This window comes from Pleurodeles waltl, chromosome 5 (genome assembly GCF_031143425.1).
Source record: "Pleurodeles waltl isolate 20211129_DDA chromosome 5, aPleWal1.hap1.20221129, whole genome shotgun sequence".
Classification (NCBI taxonomy): Eukaryota; Metazoa; Chordata; class Amphibia; order Caudata; family Salamandridae; genus Pleurodeles; species Pleurodeles waltl.
The window spans coordinates 403,698,087-403,718,155 of record NC_090444.1 but is presented as its reverse complement, the minus strand read 5'-3'; positions in this window follow the sequence as shown (position 1 = coordinate 403,718,155).

Genomic DNA, 20,069 nt, shown 5'->3' with positions numbered 1-20,069 from the left:
CAAATTTTTGAAAGAAAACAGAGGTGTTTTTTGCAAAGTGCCTACCTGTAGATTTTGGCCTGTAGCTCAGCCGCCACCTAGGGAAACCTACCAAACCTGTGCATTTCTGAAAACTAGAGACCTAGGGGAATCAAAGATGGGGTGAGTTGTGTGGCTCGGACCAGGTTCTGTTACCCAGAATCCTTTGCAAACCTCAAAATTTGGCTAAAAAAACACATGTTCCTCACATTTCTGTGGCAGAAAGTTCTGGAATCTGAGAGGAGTCACAAATTTCCATCTAACCAGCGTTCCCCCACGTCTCCCGATAAAAATGATACCTCACTTGTGTGGGTAGGCCTAGCACCCACGACAGGAAACGCCCCAAAGCGCAACGTGGACACATCCAAATTTTTGAAAAAAAACAGAGGTGTTTTTTGCAAAGTGCCTACCTGTAGATTTTGGCTTATAGCTCAGCCGGCACCTAGGGAAACCTACCAAACCTGTGCATTTCTGAAAACTATAGACCTAGGGGAATCCAAGATGGGGTGACTTGTGTGGCTCGGACCAGGTTCTGTTACCCAGAATCCTTTGCAAACCTCAAAATCTGGCTACAAAAACACATGTTCCTCATATTTCTGTGGCAGAAAGTTCTGGAATCTGAGAGGAGCCACAAATTTCCTTCCACCCAGCGTTCCCCCACGTCTCCCGATAAAAATGATACCTCACTTGTGTGGGTAGGCCTAGCGCCCGCGACAGGAAACGCCCAAAGCGCAACATGGACACATCCAAATTTTTGAAAGAAAACAGAGGTGTTTTTTGCAAAGTGCCTATCTGTAGATTTTGGCCTCTAGCTCAGCCGCCACCTAGGGAAACCTATCAAACCTGTGCATTTCTGAAAACTAGAGACCATGGGGAATCCAAGATGGGGTGACTTGTGTGGCTCGGACCAGGTTCTGTTACCCAGAATCCTTTGCAAACCTCAAAATTTGGCTAAAAAAACACATGTTTCTCAAATTTCTGTGGCAGAAAGATCTGGAATCTGAGAGGAGCCAAAAATGTCCTTCCACCCAGCGTTCCCCCACGTCTCCCGATAAAAATTATACCTCACTTGTGTGGGTAGGCCTAGCGCCCGCGACAGGAAACGCCCCAAAGCGCAACATGGACACATCCAAATTTTTTAAAGAAAACAGAGGTGTTTTTTGTAAAGTGCCAACCTGTAGATTTTGGCCTGTAGCTCAGCCGCCACCTAGGGAAACCTACCAAACCTGTGCATTTCTGAAAACTAGAGACCTAGGGGAATCCAAGATGGGGTGACTTGTGTGGCTCGGACCAGGTTCTGTTACCCAGAATCCTTTGCAAACCTCAAAATTTGGCTAAAAAAACACATGTTTCTCACATTTCTGTGGCAGAAAGTTCTGGAATCTGAGAGGAGCCACAAATTTCCTTCCACCCAGCGTTCCCCCAAGTCTCCCGATAAAAATGATACATCACTTGTGTGGGTAGGCCTAGCGCCCGCGACAGGAAACGCCCCAAAGCGCAACGTGGACACGTCCAATTTTTTTAAAGAAAACAGAGGTGTTTTTTGCAAAGTGCCTACCTGTAGATTTTGGCCTGTAGCTCAGCCGCCACCTAGGGAAACCTACCAAACCTGTGCATTTCTGAAAACTAGAGACCTAGGGGAATCAAAGATGGGGTGACTTGTGTGGCTCGGACCAGGTTCTGTTACCCAGAATCGTTTGCAAACCTCAAAATGTGGGTAAAAAAAACACATGTTCCTCACAATTCTGTGGCAGAAAGTTCTAGAATCTGAGAGGAGCCACAAATTTCCTTCCACCCAGCGTTCCCCCACGTCTCCAGATAAAAATGATACCTCACTTGTGTGGGTAGGCCTAGCGCCCGCGACAGGAAACGCCCCAAAGCGCAACGTGGACACATTCAAATTTTTGAAAGAAAACAGAGGTGTTTTTTGCAAAGTGCCTACCTGTAGATTTTGGCCTGTAGCTAAGCCGCCACCTAGGGAAACCTACCAAACCTGTGCATTTCTGAAAACTAGAGACCTAGGGGAATCAAAGATGGGGTGAGTTGTGTGGCTCGGACCAGGTTCTGTTACCCAGAATCCTTTGCAAACCTCAAAATTTGGCTAAAAAAACACATGTTCCTCACATTTCTGTGGCAGAAAGTTCTGGAATCTGAGAGGAGCCACAAATTTCCTTCCACCCAGCGTTCCTCCACGTCTCCCGATAAAAATGATACCTCACTTGTGTGGGTAGGCCTAGCACCCACGACAGGAAACGCCCCAAAGCGCAACGTGGACACATCCAAATTTTTGAAAGAAAACAGAGGTGTTTTTTGCAAAGTGCCTACCTGTAGATTTTGGCTTATAGCTCAGCCGGCACCTAGGGAAACCTACCAAACCTGTGCATTTCTGAAAACTATAGACCTAGGGGAATCCAAGATGGGGTGACTTGTGTGGCTCGGACCAGGTTCTGTTACCCAGAATCCTTTGCAAACCTCAAAATCTGGCTACAAAAACACATGTTCCTCATATTTCTGTGGCAGAAAGTTCTGGAATCTGAGAGGAGCCACAAATTTCCTTCCACCCAGCGTTCCCCCACGTCTCCCGATAAAAATGATACCTCACTTGTGTGGGTAGGCCTAGCGCCCGCGACAGGAAACGCCCAAAGCGCAACATGGACACATCCAAATTTTTTCAAGAAAACAGAGGTGTTTTTTGCAAAGTGCCTATCTGTAGATTTTGGCCTCTAGCTCAGCCGCCACCTAGGGAAACCTATCAAACCTGTGCATTTCTGAAAACTAGAGACCATGGGGAATCCAAGATGGGGTGACTTGTGTGGCTCGGACCAGGTTCTGTTACCCAGAATCCTTTGCAAACCTCAAAATTTGGCTAAAAAAACACATGTTTCTCAAATTTCTGTGGCAGAAAGATCTGGAATCTGAGAGGAGCCAAAAATGTCCTTCCACCCAGCGTTCCCCCACGTCTCCCGATAAAAATTATACCTCACTTGTGTGGGTAGGCCTAGCGCCCGCGACAGGAAACGCCCCAAAGCGCAACATGGACACATCCAAATTTTTTAAAGAAAACAGAGGTGTTTTTTGTAAAGTGCCAACCTGTAGATTTTGGCCTGTAGCTCAGCCGCCACTTAGGGAAACCTACCAAACCTGTGCATTTCTGAAAACTAGAGACCTAGGGGAATCCAAGATGGGGTGACTTGTGTGGCTCGGACCAGGTTCTGTTACCCAGAATCCTTTGCAAACCTCAAAATTTGGCTACAAAAACACATGTTTCTCACATTTCTGTGGCAGAAAGTTCTGGAATCTGAGAGGAGCCACAAATTTCCTTCCACCCAGCGTTCCCCCAAGTCTCCCGATAAAAATGATACATCACTTGTGTGGGTAGGCCTAGCGCCCGCGACAGGAAACGCCCCAAAGCGCAACGTGGACACGTCCAATTTTTTTAAAGAAAACAGAGGTGTTTTTTGCAAAGTGCCTACCTGTAGATTTTGGCCTGTAGCTCAGCCGCCACCTAGGGAAACCTACCAAACCTGTGCATTTCTGAAAACTAGAGACCTAGGGGAATCAAAGATGGGGTGACTTGTGTGGCTCGGACCAGGTTCTGTTACCCAGAATCGTTTGCAAACCTCAAAATGTGGGTAAAAAAAACACATGTTCCTCACAATTCTGTGGCAGAAAGTTCTAGAATCTGAGAGGAGCCACAAATTTCCTTCCACCCAGCGTTCCCCCACGTCTCCAGATAAAAATGATACCTCACTTGTGTGGGTAGGCCTAGCGCCCGCGACAGGAAACGCCCCAAAGCGCAACGTGGACACATCCAAATTTTTGAAAGAAAACAGAGGTGTTTTTTGCAAAGTGCCTACCTGTAGATTTTGGCCTGTAGCTAAGCCGCCACCTAGGGAAACCTACCAAACCTGTGCATTTCTGAAAACTAGAGACCTAGGGGAATCAAAGATGGGGTGAGTTGTGTGGCTCGGACCAGGTTCTGTTACCCAGAATCCTTTGCAAACCTCAAAATTTGGCTAAAAAAACACATGTTCCTCACATTTCTGTGGCAGAAAGTTCTGGAATCTGAGAGGAGCCACAAATTTCCTTCCACCCAGCGTTCCTCCACGTCTCCCGATAAAAATGATACCTCACTTGTGTGGGTAGGCCTAGCACCCACGACAGGAAACGCCCCAAAGCGCAACGTGGACACATCCAAATTTTTGAAAGAAAACAGAGGTGTTTTTTGCAAAGTGCCTACCTGTAGATTTTGGCTTATAGCTCAGCCGGCACCTAGGGAAACCTACCAAACCTGTGCATTTCTGAAAACTATAGACCTAGGGGAATCCAAGATGGGGTGACTTGTGTGGCTCGGACCAGGTTCTGTTACCCAGAATCCTTTGCAAACCTCAAAATCTGGCTACAAAAACACATGTTCCTCATATTTCTGTGGCAGAAAGTTCTGGAATCTGAGAGGAGCCACAAATTTCCTTCCACCCAGCGTTCCCCCACGTCTCCCGATAAAAATGATACCTCAATTGTGTGGGTAGGCCTAGCGCCCGCGACAGGAAACGCCCAAAGCGCAACGTGGACACATCCAAATTTTTGAAAGAAAACAGAGGTGTTTTTTGCAAAGTGCCTATCTATAGATTTTGGCCTCTAGCTCAGCCGCCACCTAGGGAAACCTATCAAACCTGTGCATTTCTGAAAACTAGAGACCAATGGGAATCCAAGATGGGGTGACTCGTGTGGCTCGGACCATGTTCTGTTACCCAGAATCCTTTGCAAACCTCAAAATTTGGCTAAAAAAACACATGTTTCTCAAATTTCTGTGGCAGAAAGATCTGGAATCTGAGAGGAGCCAAAAATGTCCTTCCACCCAGCGTTCCCCCACGTCTCCCGATAAAAATTATACCTCACTTGTGTGGGTAGGCCTAGCGCCCGCGACAGGAAACGCCCCAAAGCGCAACATGGACACATCCAAATTTTTTAAAGAAAACAGAGGTGTTTTTTGTAAAGTGCCAACCTGTAGATTTTGGCCTGTAGCTCAGCCGCCACCTAGGGAAACCTACCAAACCTGTGCATTTCTGAAAACTAGAGACCTAGGGGAATCCAAGATGGGGTGACTTGTGTGGCTCGGACCAGGTTCTGTTACCCAGAATCCTTTGCAAACCTCAAAATTTGGCTAAAAAAACACATGTTTCTCACATTTCTGTGGCAGAAAGTTCTGGAATCTGAGAGGAGCCACAAATTTCCTTCCACCCAGCGTTCCCCCAAGTCTCCCGATAAAAATGATACATCACTTGTGTGGGTAGGCCTAGCGCCCGCGACAGGAAACGCCCCAAAGCGCAACGTGGACACGTCCAATTTTTTTAAAGAAAACAGAGGTGTTTTTTGCAAAGTGCCTACCTGTAGATTTTGGCCTGTAGCTCAGCCGCCACCTAGGGAAACCTACCAAACCTGTGCATTTCTGAAAACTAGAGACCTAGGGGAATCAAAGATGGGGTGACTTGTGTGGCTCGGACCAGGTTCTGTTACCCAGAATCGTTTGCAAACCTCAAAATTTGGGTAAAAAAAACACATGTTCCTCACAATTCTGTGGCAGAAAGTTCTAGAATCTGAGAGGAGCCACAAATTTCCTTCCACCCAGCGTTCCCCCACGTCTCCAGATAAAAATTATACCTCACTTGTGTGGGTAGGCCTAGCGCCCGCGACAGGAAACGCCCCAAAGCGCAACGTGGACACATCCAAATTTTTGAAAGAAAACAGAGGTGTTTTTTGCAAAGTGCCTACCTGTAGATTTTGGCCTGTAGCTAAGCCGCCACCTAGGGAAACCTACCAAACCTGTGCATTTCTGAAAACTAGAGACCTAGGGGAATCAAAGATGGGGTGAGTTGTGTGGCTCGGACCAGGTTCTGTTACCCAGAATCCTTTGCAAACCTCAAAATTTGGCTAAAAAAACACATGTTCCTCACATTTCTGTGGCAGAAAGTTCTGGAATCTGAGAGGAGCCACAAATTTCCTTCCACCCAGCGTTCCTCCACGTCTCCCGATAAAAATGATACCTCACTTGTGTGGGTAGGCCTAGCACCCACGACAGGAAACGCCCCAAAGCGCAACGTGGACACATCCAAATTTTTGAAAGAAAACAGAGGTGTTTTTTGCAAAGTGCCTACCTGTAGATTTTGGCTTATAGCTCAGCCGGCACCTAGGGAAACCTACCAAACCTGTGCATTTCTGAAAACTATAGACCTAGGGGAATCCAAGATGGGGTGACTTGTGTGGCTCGGACCAGGTTCTGTTACCCAGAATCCTTTGCAAACCTCAAAATCTGGATACAAAAACACATGTTCCTCATATTTCTGTGGCAGAAAGTTCTGGAATCTGAGAGGAGCCACAAATTTCCTTCCACCCAGCGTTCCCCCACGTCTCCGGATAAAAATGATACCTCACTTGTGTGGGTAGGCCTAGCGCCCGCGACAGGAAACGCCCAAAGCGCAACGTGGACACATCCAAATTTTTGAAAGAAAACAGAGGTGTTTTTTGCAAAGTGCCTATCTGTAGATTTTGGCCTCTAGCTCAGCCGCCACCTAGGGAAACCTATCAAACCTGTGCATTTCTGAAAACTAGAGACCAATGGGAATCCAAGATGGGGTGACTTGTGTGGCTCGGACCATGTTCTGTTACCCAGAATCCTTTGCAAACCTCAAAATTTGGCTAAAAAAACACATGTTTCTCAAATTTCTGTGGCAGAAAGATCTGGAATCTGAGAGGAGCCAAAAATGTCCTTCCACCCAGCGTTCCCCCACGTCTCCCGATAAAAATTATACCTCACTTGTGTGGGTAGGCCTAGCGCCCGCGACAGGAAACGCCCCAAAGCGCAACATGGACACATCCACATTTTTTAAAGAAAACAGAGGTGTTTTTTGTAAAGTGCCAACCTGTAGATTTTGGCCAGTAGCTCAGCCGCCACCTAGGGAAACCTACCAAACCTGTGCATTTCTGAAAACTAGAGACCTAGGGGAATCCAAGATGGGGTGACTTGTGTGGCTCGGACCAGGTTCTGTTACCCAGAATCCTTTGCAAACCTCAAAATTTGGCTAAAAAAACACATGTTTCTCACATTTCTGTGGCAGAAAGTTCTGGAATCTGAGAGGAGCCACAAATTTCCTTCCACCCAGCGTTCCCCCAAGTCTCCCGATAAAAATGATACATCACTTGTGTGGGTAGGCCTAGCGCCCGCGACAGGAAACGCCCCAAAGCGCAACGTGGACACGTCCAATTTTTTTAAAGAAAACAGAGGTGTTTTTTGCAAAGTGCCTACCTGTAGATTTTGGCCTGTAGCTCAGCCGCCACCTAGGGAAACCTACCAAACCTGTGCATTTCTGAAAACTAGAGACCTAGGGGAATCAAAGATGGGGTGACTTGTGTGGCTCGGACCAGGTTCTGTTACCCAGAATCGTTTGCAAACCTCAAAATTTGGGTAAAAAAAACACATGTTCCTCACAATTCTGTGGCAGAAAGTTCTAGAATCTGAGAGGAGCCACAAATTTCCTTCCACCCAGCGTTCCCCCACGTCTCCAGATAAAAATGATACCTCACTTGTGTGGGTAGGCCTAGCGCCCGCGACAGGAAATGCCCCAAAGCGCAACGTGGACACATCCAAATTTTTGAAAGAAAACAGAGGTGTTTTTTGCAAAGTGCCTACCTGTAGATTTTGGCCTGTAGCTCAGCCGCCACCTAGGGAAACCTACCAAACCTGTGCATTTCTGAAAACTAGAGACCTAGGGGAATCAAAGATGGGGTGAGTTGTGTGGCTCGGACCAGGTTCTGTTACCCAGAATCCTTTGCAAACCTCAAAATTTGGCTAAAAAAACACATGTTCCTCACATTTCTGTGGCAGAAAGTTCTGGAATCTGAGAGGAGCCACAAATTTCCATCTAACCAGTGTTCCCCCACGTCTCCCGATAAAAATGATACCTCACTTGTGTGGGTAGGCCTAGCGCCCGCGACAGGAAACGCCCCAAAGCGCAACGTGGACACATCCAAATTTTTTAAAGAAAACAGAGGTGTTTTTTGCAAAGTGCCTACCTGTAGATTTTGGCCTCTAGCTCAGCCGGCACCTAGGGAAACCTACCAAACCTGTGCATTTCTGAAAACTAGAGACCTAGGGGAATCCAAGATGGGGTGACTTGTGTGGCTCGGACCAGGTTCTGTTACCCAGAATCCTTTGCAAACCTCAAAATTTGGCTAAAAAAACACATGTTCCTCACATTTCTGTGGCAGAAAGTTCTGGAATCTGAGAGGAGCCACAAATTTCCTTCTTACCAGCGTTCCCCCACGTCTCCCGATAAAAATGATACCTCACTTGTGTGGGTAGGCCTAGCGCCCGCAACAGGAAACGCCCCAAAGCGCAACGTGGACACATCCAAATTTTTGAAAGAAAACAGAGGTGTTTTTTGCAAAGTGCCTACCTGTAGATTTTGGCCTCTAGCTCAGCCGCCACCTAAGGAAACCTACCAAACCTGTGCATTTCTGAAAACTAGAGACCTAGGGCAATCCAAGATGGGGTGACTTGTGTGGCTCGGACCAGGTTCTGTTACCCAGAATCCTTTGCAAACCTCAAAATTTGGCTAAAAAAACACATGTTCCTCACATTTCTGTGGCAGAAAGTTCTGGAATCTGAGAGGAGCCACAAATTTCCTTCCACCCAGCGTTCCCCCACGTCTCCCGATAAAAATGATACCTCACTTGTGTGGGTAGGCCTAGCGCGCGTGACAGGAAACGCCCCAAAGCGCAACGTGGACACATCCAAATTTTTGAAAGAAAACAGAGGTGTTTTTTGCAAAGTGCCTACCTGAAGATTTTGGCCTCTAGCTCAGCCGGCACCTAGGGAAACCTACCAAACCTGTGCATTTCTGAAAACTAGACACCTAGGGGAATACAAGATGGGGTGACGTGTGGCTCGGACCAGGTTCTGTTACCCAGAATCCTTTGCAAACCTCAAAAGTTGGCTAAAAAAACACATGTTCCTCACTTTTCTGTGGCAGAAAGTTCTGGAATCTGAGAGGAGCCACAAATTTCTTTCCATCCAGCGTTCCCCCAAGTCTCCCGATAACAATGATACCTCACTTGTGTGGGTAGGCCTAGCGCCCGCGACAGGAAACGCCCCAAAGCGCAACGTGGACACATCCAAATTTTTGAAAGAAAACAGAGGTGTTTTTTGCAAAGTGCCTACCTGTAGATTTTGGCCTGTAGCTCAGCCGCCACCTAGGGAAACCTACCAAACCTGTGCATTTCTGAAAACTAGAGACCTAGGGGAATCCAAGATGGGGTGACTTGTGTGGCTCGGACCAGGTTCTGTTACCTAGAATCCTTTGCAAACCTCATAATTTGGCTAAAAAAACACATGTTCCTCACATTTCTGTGGCAGAAAGTTCTGGAATCTGAGAGGAGCCAACAATTTTCTTCCACCCAGCGTTCCCCCAAGTCTCCCGATAAAAATGATACCTCACTTGTGTGGGTAGGCCTAGAGCCCGCGACAGGAAACGCCCCAAAGCGCAACGTGGACACATCCAATTTTTTGAAAGAAAACAGAGGTGTTTTTTGCAAAGTGCCTACCTGTAGATTTTGGCCTGTAGCTCAGCCGCCACCTAGGGAAACCTACCAAACCTGTGCATTTCTGAAAACTAGAGACCTAGGGGATTCCAAGATGGGGTGACTTGTGTGGCTCGGACCAGGTTCTGTTACCCAGAATCCTTTGCAAACCTCAAAATTTGGCTAAAAAAACACATGTTCCTCACATTTCTGTGGCAGAAAGTTCTGGAATCTGAGAGGAGCCACAAATTTCCTTCCACCCAGCGTTCCCCCAAGTCTCCCGATAAAAATGATACCTCACTTGTGTGGGTAGGCCTAGCGCCCGCGACAGGAAACGCCCCAAAGCGCAACGTGGACACATCCAATTTTTTGAAAGAAAACAGAGGTGTTTTTTGCAAAGTGCCTGCCTGTAGATTTTGGCCTGTAGCTCAGCCGCCACCTAGGGAAACCTACCAAACCTGTGCATTTCTGAAAACTAGAGACCTAGGGGAATCCAAGATGGGGTGACCTGTGTGGCTCGGACCAGGTTCTGTTACCCAGAATCCTTTGCAAACCTCAAAATTTGGCTAAAAAAACACATGTTCCTCACATTTCTGTGGCAGAAAGTTCTGGAATCTGAGAGGAGCCACAAATTTCCTTCCACCCAGCGTTCCCCCAAGTCTCCCGATAAAAATGATACCTCACTTGTGTGGGTAGGCCTAGCGCCCGCGACAGGAAACGCCCCAAAGCGCAACGTGGACACATCCAATTTTTTTAAAGAAAACAGAGGTGTTTTTTGCAAAGTGCCTACCTGTAGATTTTGGCCTGTAGCTCAGCCGCCACCTAGGGAAACCTACCAAACCTGTGCATTTCTGAAAACTAGAGACCTAGGGGAATCCAAGATGGGGTGACCTGTGTGGCTCGGACCAGGTTCTGTTACCCAGAATCCTTTGCAAACCTAAAAATGTGGCTAAAAAAACACATGTTCCTCACATTTCTGTGGCAGAAAGTTCTGGAATCTGAGAGGAGCCAAAAATGTCCTTCCACCCAGCGTTCCCCCAAGTCTCCCGATAAAAATGATACCTCACTTGTGTGGGTGGGCCAGGTGCCTGCAACAGAAAAAGGCCCAAAACTTGTAGAGATAGAGGGGATAGCACAGCGAGTTTATAGGGACATATTCTTTTATACATCTTTAGACTGACTCTGCTTTGGGGACCCACATAAGTGAGGTGTCATTTTACTTGGGAGACTGAGGGGAACACTGGGGAGTAGGAATATTGTCCTGGAGTGGTGATCCTATGAAGAAAAGTCAGGAAAATATGCTTTTTTAAGCAAATTTTGAGGTTTACAGAGGAGTCTGGGTAAGAAAATGTTGGGGGATCCACGCAAGCCACACCTCCCTGGACTCCTTGTGGTGTCTAGTTTTAAAAAATGTCTGGGTTTGGTAGGTTTCCCTAGATGAAGACCGCACACAGGACCAAAAACATAGGTGCCCTCTCCCCCCCAAACACAGTTAGTTTTGTAATATATCGTTTTGATGTGTCCACATACGTCCGTGATGTGCCAAACACTAACATTTTGAAAAGAAACGCACTTAGGTTATGTGAAAAAGACCCCTCACCCATCAACCAAGTTGGTGGCATACTTCATCATCGGGGTCCCACCTGAGGCACCTAGCGTGTCACAGGTGTGCTGCGACGCCTGATTACAGCGGAGCAGGTTTTGTCATTTTTACCACTCATACTGGTTGGATTTGGCACGAGGGTGAGTGATGGTTCAGTGGATCAAATTTTACTAACAAGAGCTTTCACAAAAATGAAATGCACTGTTAATAACTGAAAGCAAAAAACTGAAGCAATGACTCACAGCTCGTGAGCTGTAAAGCCGCGACAAGGCACCAACCGCTTTACAGTCCATTCACACAACTTTCATACATGACACACACAAGACCATTCACACTGCCAGCCACGGGCCCAGCACATTACAACACTCACATCGACAGACAGCGCCACTCAAGGGCCCATCACTTACATACGCCCACATGCCTGATACAACAATCACACCAGCTGATGGGAGTGTGCGGACTGGTGTTTGGCTGGCAGTATGTTGCAGTAGCCAACAGCAAGTCAATACGTACACTCTCAGCCAAGCCCCACTCCACACACAATGGCATCATTTTTTTTTTTTAAACAGAGGAACCCGTAACTAAGTAGAAAGAATTACAAAACTACAAACACAAAAGCTCTAACTAAGAACATGACAGAAATGCTAACCATGAAACTGAACACATGAAAATACAAAACAGACATGAATTTACACTCATGGTTGTTCCCAGAAATTCTTCTGGGTGTGGTAATTCTTAAAACAACCACCGACACACAGCCCAGGCTTTGAAGGACAATCTGGGCAGTACATTCGAGTCTCCCTCCGGATACCTCTTCGAAAACACACTCTACATTTCTTAGCTGGAAAGTCTTTTTTGGGTGTGGGAGGGATGTGCTCAGCAAAGTGGCAATCTTTCAATCTAGCCACATCCTCCACCACCGCTTCTCTAGGAACTCTGGCCTGTTCCACCACAATAAGGCTCTCTATCACTGACTCCTGGAATTTCACAAATGTCATCTTTGACTCTGGAGACCTATCCCTAAACACAATAAAAGCATTGAAGGTTGCTAAGTGGAAGAGGTGAAGTGCTAACTTCTTATACCAAACGTAAGACTTACGAATAGCAGTATAAGGTTCCAACCTCCGGTCAACTCTATCTACACCTCCCATGTGCTTATTATAATCTAAAATCCACACAGGTTTGCGCACTTCAGCAACCTGGCCCCAAACAGTCACGGGGGAAGTACTCTCATCATGGATGGTACTTAGCATGTAGACATCCCTCTTGTCTGAAAATTTCAAAGCTAGCAGCTCCTCGGTCCGCAAGGCACAGCACTGTCCCCTCTCAAGTTTTTTACAGACAAGCTCCCTTGGATAGACCTTTCCGGTTAGAACGGATTGTGCCACAAGCAACTGTGTCCACTCTAAACAATTCCTTGAACAACTGCACACCAGTGTAGAAGTTATCTACATACAAATGGTGACCTTTGTTGAACAGTCGTCTACCAAGATCCCACACAATTTTCTCAGTAACTCCAAAAGTGGGAGGACAACCAGGGGGGTCAATATTGGAATCCCTACCAGTGTACACACGGAAACTATACACATATCCTGTCCTACTTTCAGACAGCATATACAATTTAATTCCATATCGTGCCCTTTTGCTAGGAATGTACTGCCTAAAAACCAAACGACCCTTGAAGAGGACCAAAGACTCGTCCACACTTAACTCTTTGCCTGGAACATAGACCTCCGAAAACCGATCTACAAAATGATCAAGGACAGGCCTAATCTTAAAAAGACGGTAAGAATCTGGGTGATCTCGTGGCAAGGCTAATGCATTGTCAACAAAATGCAGCATCCTAAGAAGAAGCAAATACCAATTATGACTGATGATCGCAGGAAATATAGCTGTTGCCATCAAGGGACTAGTAGACCAATAAGAAGCCAGTGACGGCTTCCTTATCAACCCCATCAAAAAAGTCAAACCCAAAAACTTTTTTATCTCCTCCAAATTTGTGGGAATCCACTGGGCAGCTCTAGAGTGTGGCCTAAGTCTAGCAGCGTTGTCCCTCAAATGCTGCTCCGCATACAAATTAGTCTGCTCAACAATCTCTTCCAAAAACATATCATCCATGAATAACTCAAAGAAATTGATAGGCAAAAAGTTCTCTGTATTGGCGTTACACCCCGGGAGACCAGTAAAGGCAGGCAACTCTGGCTGCTCCATGTTTGGGGCAACCCAGACATCAGGTCTTATAACGGGAAACCTTTCAGCCCCAGGTTGCTGCACTATTGGCACATCAATGTCCTCCTCTAAAACAGACCCTTCATCTGCACTGAGTGTGGCTTCATCATCAGAAGATTCCCCTCCAACAGAAACATCACTGCCAGAATCTCTGACTTCCTCCTCTGCCTCAGATGCAGAGTCCGTCTCATAGTCATGATCAGACTGTGACTCAAAAAGCATACCAACCACCTGCTGAGCGGTCATCCTGCGGCTAGCCATGATCTCTCCTGCTAAAATTAACTGGACAAATTCACCACCAACAACCAGCACTGTGTACGACAAGTAACAAAGTGTAGCTTTGTTAGTAAGAGTTATAAACTCAAAAACTATACCGCTCACTTACCTGAAAAAGCTTGATTCACCAGCAACTACACAGCAATCACCAATGATATCCCACTAAAAAGAAAGAAAGAAAGGCAAATTAGAAATAAGACAAAACAAATATCATTGTGCACAAACCTAAGGACAATTTCACACACAATCCTGCATTTAGTACACCCCCTACAAACATGTCATTCATGCATGGCAACAATACTCCTTTGGAGTAAATTGTTTTTACTTACCTAAAACATGCAACTGTGCAAACTGCAGGTCAACCACCGCCAAAACCACAAGGAGCCACAGCAAATAAAGCAAAAGCTTTGAACTAGAACAAAAAGGAGGAAAACATTTTTTTATCACAAATGCAAAGACTTCTTCAGTTGACAAACACCCCACCATCAAACATTTAGAAATTGGTGCCTAAGTGGATTCTGCCATAGGGGCAGATGGGCCTACTAAAAAAATAGGCCTGTCTGCCCCAAGGAAGCCAGAAAATACCTTTAGTAGTGTGTCCCCATGGAGAGCGACCCTTACCAAAGGGGACAGCCCTCAAACAAAAAAAACAAAAAAACACAGACAACACTATCCCTGGTGCCTAAGTGGCTTCTGCCCCCCTTGGGGGCAGGTGGGCCTGCAAATAATAGGCTGATCTGTCTCCAAGGGGTGCAGAAATGGCCTGGGTACATGTGCCCCCAAAGTGGGGGGCGACCCTTGCCCAAGGCCCCCCCATCCACTAACACACACACACACACACACTATCCATGTTGTCTAAGTGGCTTCGACCCCCCTTGGGGGCAGGTGGGCCTACAAAAATAGGCCCATCTGCCCCCAGGGGGTGCAGAAATGGCCATCAGGCCAATGCCCCCCTTGGGGGGGACGCCCCGTGACCAAGGGGACGCCCCCCCACAAAAATAAACAAATAAAAACAATTCCTGGCGTTCTAGTGGTTTCTGCCCCCCCTTGGGGGCAGATCAGCCTAAATATAATAGGCTGATCTGTCTCCATGGGGTGCAGAAATGGCCTGGGTACATGTGCCCCCAGGGTGGGGGGCGACCCTTGCCCAAGGCCCCCCCCCCCCATCCACTAACACACACACACACACACTATCCCTGGTGTCTAAGTGGCTTCTGCCCCCCTTGGGGGCAGGTGGGCCTAATAAAATAGGCCCATCTGCCCCCAGGGGGTGCAGAAATGGCCAACAGGTCAATGCCCCCCTTGGGGGGTGCCCCGTGACCAAGGGGACGCCCCCCCCAAAAAATAAACAAATAAAAAAAATCCCTGGCGTTCTAGTGGTTTCTGCCCCCCTTGGGGGCAGATCAGCCTAAAAATAATAGGCTGATCTGTCTCCAAGGGGTGCAGAAATGGCCTGGGTACATGTGCCCCCAAAGTGGGGGGCGACCCTTGCCCAAGGACCCCCCATCCACTAACACACACACACACACACACACACACACACACACACACACACACACACACACACACACAATATCCCTGGTGTCTAAGTGGCTTCTGCCCCCCTTGGGGGCAGGTGGGCCTAAAAAAATAGGCCCATCTGCCCCCAGGGGGTGCAGAAATGGCCAACAGGTCAATGCCCCCCTTGGGGGGGCGCCCCGTGACCAAGGGGACGCCCCCCCCCCACAAAAATAAACAAATAAAAAAAAAAACTGGCATTTTAGTGGTTTCTGCCCCCCTTGGGGGCAGATCAGCCTAAAAATAATAGGCTGATCTGTCTCCAAGGGGTGCAGAAATGGCCTGGGTACATGTGCCCCCAAAGTAGGGGGCGACCCTAACCCAAGGCCCCCCCCATCCACTAACACACACACACACACTATCCCTGGTGTCTAAGTGGCTTCTGCCCCTCTTGGGGGCAGGTGGGCCTACAAAAATAGGCCCATCTGCCCCCAGGGGGTGCAGAAATGGCCATCAGGCCAATGCCCCCCTTGGGGGGGACGCCCCGTGACCAAGGGGACGCCCCCCCACAAAAATAAACAAATAAAAACAATTCCTGGCGTTCTAGTGGTTTCTGCCCCCCCTTGGGGGCAGATCAGCCTAAATATAATAGGCTGATCTGTCTCCATGGGGTGCAGAAATGGCCTGGGTACATGTGCCCCCAGGGTGGGGGGCGACCCTTGCCCAAGGCCCCCCCCCCATCCACTAACACACACACACACACACTATCCCTGGTGTCTAAGTGGCTTCTGCCCCCCTTGGGGGCAGGTGGGCCTAATAAAATAGGCCCATCTGCCCCCAGGGGGTGCAGAAATGGCCAACAGGTCAATGCCCCCCTTGGGGGGTGCCCCGTGACCAAGGGGACGCCCCCCCAAAAAAATAAACAAATAAAAAAAATCCCTGGCGTTCTAGTGGTTTCTGCCCCCCTTGGGGGCAGATCAGCCTAAAAATAATAGGCTGATCTGTCTCCAAGGGGTGCAGAAATGGCCTGGGTACATGTGCCCCCAAAGTGGGGGGCGACCCTTGCCCAAGGACCCCCCATCCACTAACACACACACACACACACACACACACACACACACACACACACACACACACACACAATATCCCTGGTGTCTAAGTGGCTTCTGCCCCCCTTGGGGGCAGGTGGGCCTAAAAAAATAGGCCCATCTGCCCCCAGGGGGTGCAGAAATGGCCAACAGGTCAATGCCCCCCTTGGGGGGGCGCCCCGTGACCAAGGGGACGCCCCCCCCCCACAAAAATAAACAAATAAAAAAAAAAACTGGCATTTTAGTGGTTTCTGCCCCCCTTGGGGGCAGATCAGCCTAAAAATAATAGGCTGATCTGTCTCCAAGGGGTGCAGAAATGGCCTGGGTACATGTGCCCCCAAAGTAGGGGGCGACCCTAACCCAAGGCCCCCCCCATCCACTAACACACACACACACACTATCCCTGGTGTCTAAGTGGCTTCTGCCCCTCTTGGGGGCAGGTGGGCCTAAAAAAATAGGCCCATCTGCCCCCAGGGGGTGCAGAAATGGCCAACAGGTCAATGCCCCCCTTGGGGGGATGCCCTGTGACCAAGGGGACGCCCCCCCACAAAAATAAATAAATAAAAAAAATCCCTGGCGTTCTAGTGGTTTCTGCCCCCCTTGGGGGCAGATCAGCCTAAAAATAATAGTCTGATCTGTCTCCAAGGGGTGCAGAAATGGCCTGGGTTCATGTGCCCCCAAAGTGGGGGGCGACCCTTGCCCAAGGCCCCCCCCCAATCCACTCACACACACACACACACACTATCCCTGGTGTCTAAGTGGCTTCTGCCCCCCTTGGGGGCAGGTGGGCCTAAAAAAATAGGCCCATCTGCCCCCAGGGGGTGCAGAAATGGCCAACAGGTCAATGCCCTGCTTGGGGGGGCACCCCGTGACCAAGGGAACGCCCCCCCACAAAAATAAACAAATAAAAAAAATCCCTGGCGTTCTAGTGGTTTCTGCCCCCCTTGGGGGCAGATCAGCCTAAAAATAATAGGCTGATCTGTCTCCAAGGGGTGCAGAAATGGCCTGGGTACATGTGCCCCCAAAGTGGGGGGCGACCCTTGCCCATGCCCCCCCATCCACTAACACACACACACACTATCCCTGGTGTCTAAGTGGCTTCTGCCCCCCTTGGGGGCAGGTGGGCCTAAAAAAATAGGCCCATCTGCCCCCAGGGGGGGCAGAAATGGCCAACAGGTCAATGCCCCCCTTGGGGGGGCACCCCGTGACCAAGGGGACGCCCCCCACAAAAATAAACAAATAAAAAAAATCCCTTGCGTTCTAGTGGTTTCTGCCTGATCTGTCTCCAAGGGGTGCAGAAATGGCCTCGGTACATGTGCCCCCAAAGCGGGGGGCGACCCTTGCCCAAGGCCCCCCCCATCCACTAACACACTCACACATAAACTATCCCTGGTGTCTAAGTGGCTTCTGCCCCCCTTGGGGGCCATGGGCCTAAAAAAATAGGCCCATCTGCCCCCAGGGGGGGCTGAAATGGCCAACAAGTCAATGCCCCCCTTGGGGGGGCGTCCCGTGCCCAAGGGGACGCCCCCCCACAAAAATAAACACATTAAAAAAAATCCCTGGCGTTCTAGTGGTTTCTGCCCCCCTTGGGGCAGATCAGCCTAAAAATAATAGGCTGATCTGCCCCCAAGGGGGGCAGAAATGGCCCTAAAAGACATGCCCCCCAAAGGGGAGCGACCCTTGCCCAAGGGGCCGCCCCCCCATCCACTACACACACAATCCCTGGTGCCTAAGTGGCTTCTGCCCCCCTTGGGGGCAGATGGACCTAAAAAAAATAGGCCGATCTGCCCCCAAGGGGGAAAAGGCCAACATTTCTCTGCCCCCTTGGGGGGCCGCCCCTTGCCCAAAGGGGCACCCCCCCACATAAATAGACATATAAATAAAAATCCCTGGTGATCTAGTGTTTTCTGCCCCCCTTGGGGGCAGATCTGCCTAAAAAGTAGGCCAATCTGCCCCCAAGGGGGGCAGAAATGACAGTAAATAATTGCCCCCTAAAGGGGAGCGACCCTTGCCCAAGGGGCTGCTCCCCGCAAGACAGAAACAGTAGGGAAATACAAAAAAAAAAAATCCCTGGTGTCAAGTGGGTATTCCTGCTGCAGGAATGCTCAAAGAGACACCGGGGGAAAGGAAAAGCCTTTCCTTTCCCCCGGTGCCTCTTTGGCCCAAACCCCCCACCCACCGGGAAGAGGAACTCACCTCTTCTCTGAACGCCGCACAGGAAGCAAATGGCGCGCTGACATCATTATGGGGGGGTGGAGGGTTCGGGGTGAAAGGGGAAGGTCTTCCCCTTCCATCCCTGACTTTGGGGGGTGGGGGGAAGCACACAGAGGGAGCGAGAGCGCACCCTCTGGGCTTTGTGCCGAGGACGTAGTGGTTACGTCCTCGGCACAGCAGCACTGTGCCGAAGGACGTAACCACTACGTCCTCGGCACAGAAGGGGTTAAGCTTTGCCACAAACAAAAAAGCAATGCAAGCACTGTTTTCAGTTGAGCAGAAAACTTCAGACCAATCAAATCCTGTACTCAGGTGAAAGAACCAATCAGATTCCTCTCTCAGTAGTACCACATCAGCTCTTTTTTTGTTGATTACCTAAGGTCCGATTAGAGCTGCGCTGTCAAGCCAGACCTAAATTAGACAGATAGTTTGATGCTGTTGCTATTAAACACCCACTGTTTCTTGATCCACAGACAAGTCTGAATCTGTGTATCAACACAAAACAACCAGGAAATCTAGGCCAGAGTAGATGAATTTAATAATACCCTTTAATTCAAACCATAGCAGTGGCAGTAGGGCTTCCAATAATAATAGGGAAAGGCAACAGCTGGCAGTACCCATCAATCATATTTTTCAGTAGATTGCAATAGCTCAAGTTCATAAATAATTGGCATTTCTGTAATGGGGAACAAAATACACTACAGTGGTATCTGCACCAGCAGTGGAGTATATCAACATGAAATGGGGCTAGAGCATTTACCCCTGTGCACTACATACTGCCCGCCTCAAACACCAATGATCGCTCAGAAAAATGCATGGCAGGAATCAAAATGACAAGCTGACAGTGCTTAATTTGTATATGAATAACAACCAGGGCCAAAGGATTTATTTTTCTTGGGAATCCTGCACCAGCACTGATGAATGCTGTGGTTGTCAAATACAAGTGGTACCTAGTCTTGATTATTCCTCATACCTCATTCTTCCACCAACCTTCCTCTTACTGTCTAATTATTTACATATTTTATTTATCTACCTGGCTTTCTCCTGTAGTCACTGCTTTCATATGTTTCTCTTCCTCCTTTCTTCTCCCTTTATGTCTTTTGCTCTGGATCAAAGTCTCATGAAATCATTGTCCCCGAACATGAGTGCTAGTGTCTATTACCACAATCCAACAGTGCTTAATTTGTAAATGAATAAGTACTTGAACTTACATTTTACATCAGAAGCCCACATTTGGTGCTACTGAATGTCAAAGGTGTCAAATAACAAGCCTGCGTACCTTTGATTTCACCTCATGTCTCTTTCCTGCACCACAAGGCACTCAACGTTATTTTATCTGTCTTTCGGGATATTTTTTATTCCTGCTTTCTTTCTTTGTCACTGTTTTCCCTCATTTTCTTTCTTCTTCTTTCCCACTTTTGGCAAAAGTAAAAAGTGAGAAAGAACAAAAATCTATTGCGCAGCTAATTCACCTAAGAGTTTTAGGTTCCTTGCACCTAAGGAATAGCCCTACTCATTGCCATACTTCAAATTGCTATGAACCTACACAGCCATTGCTTGATAGTTTT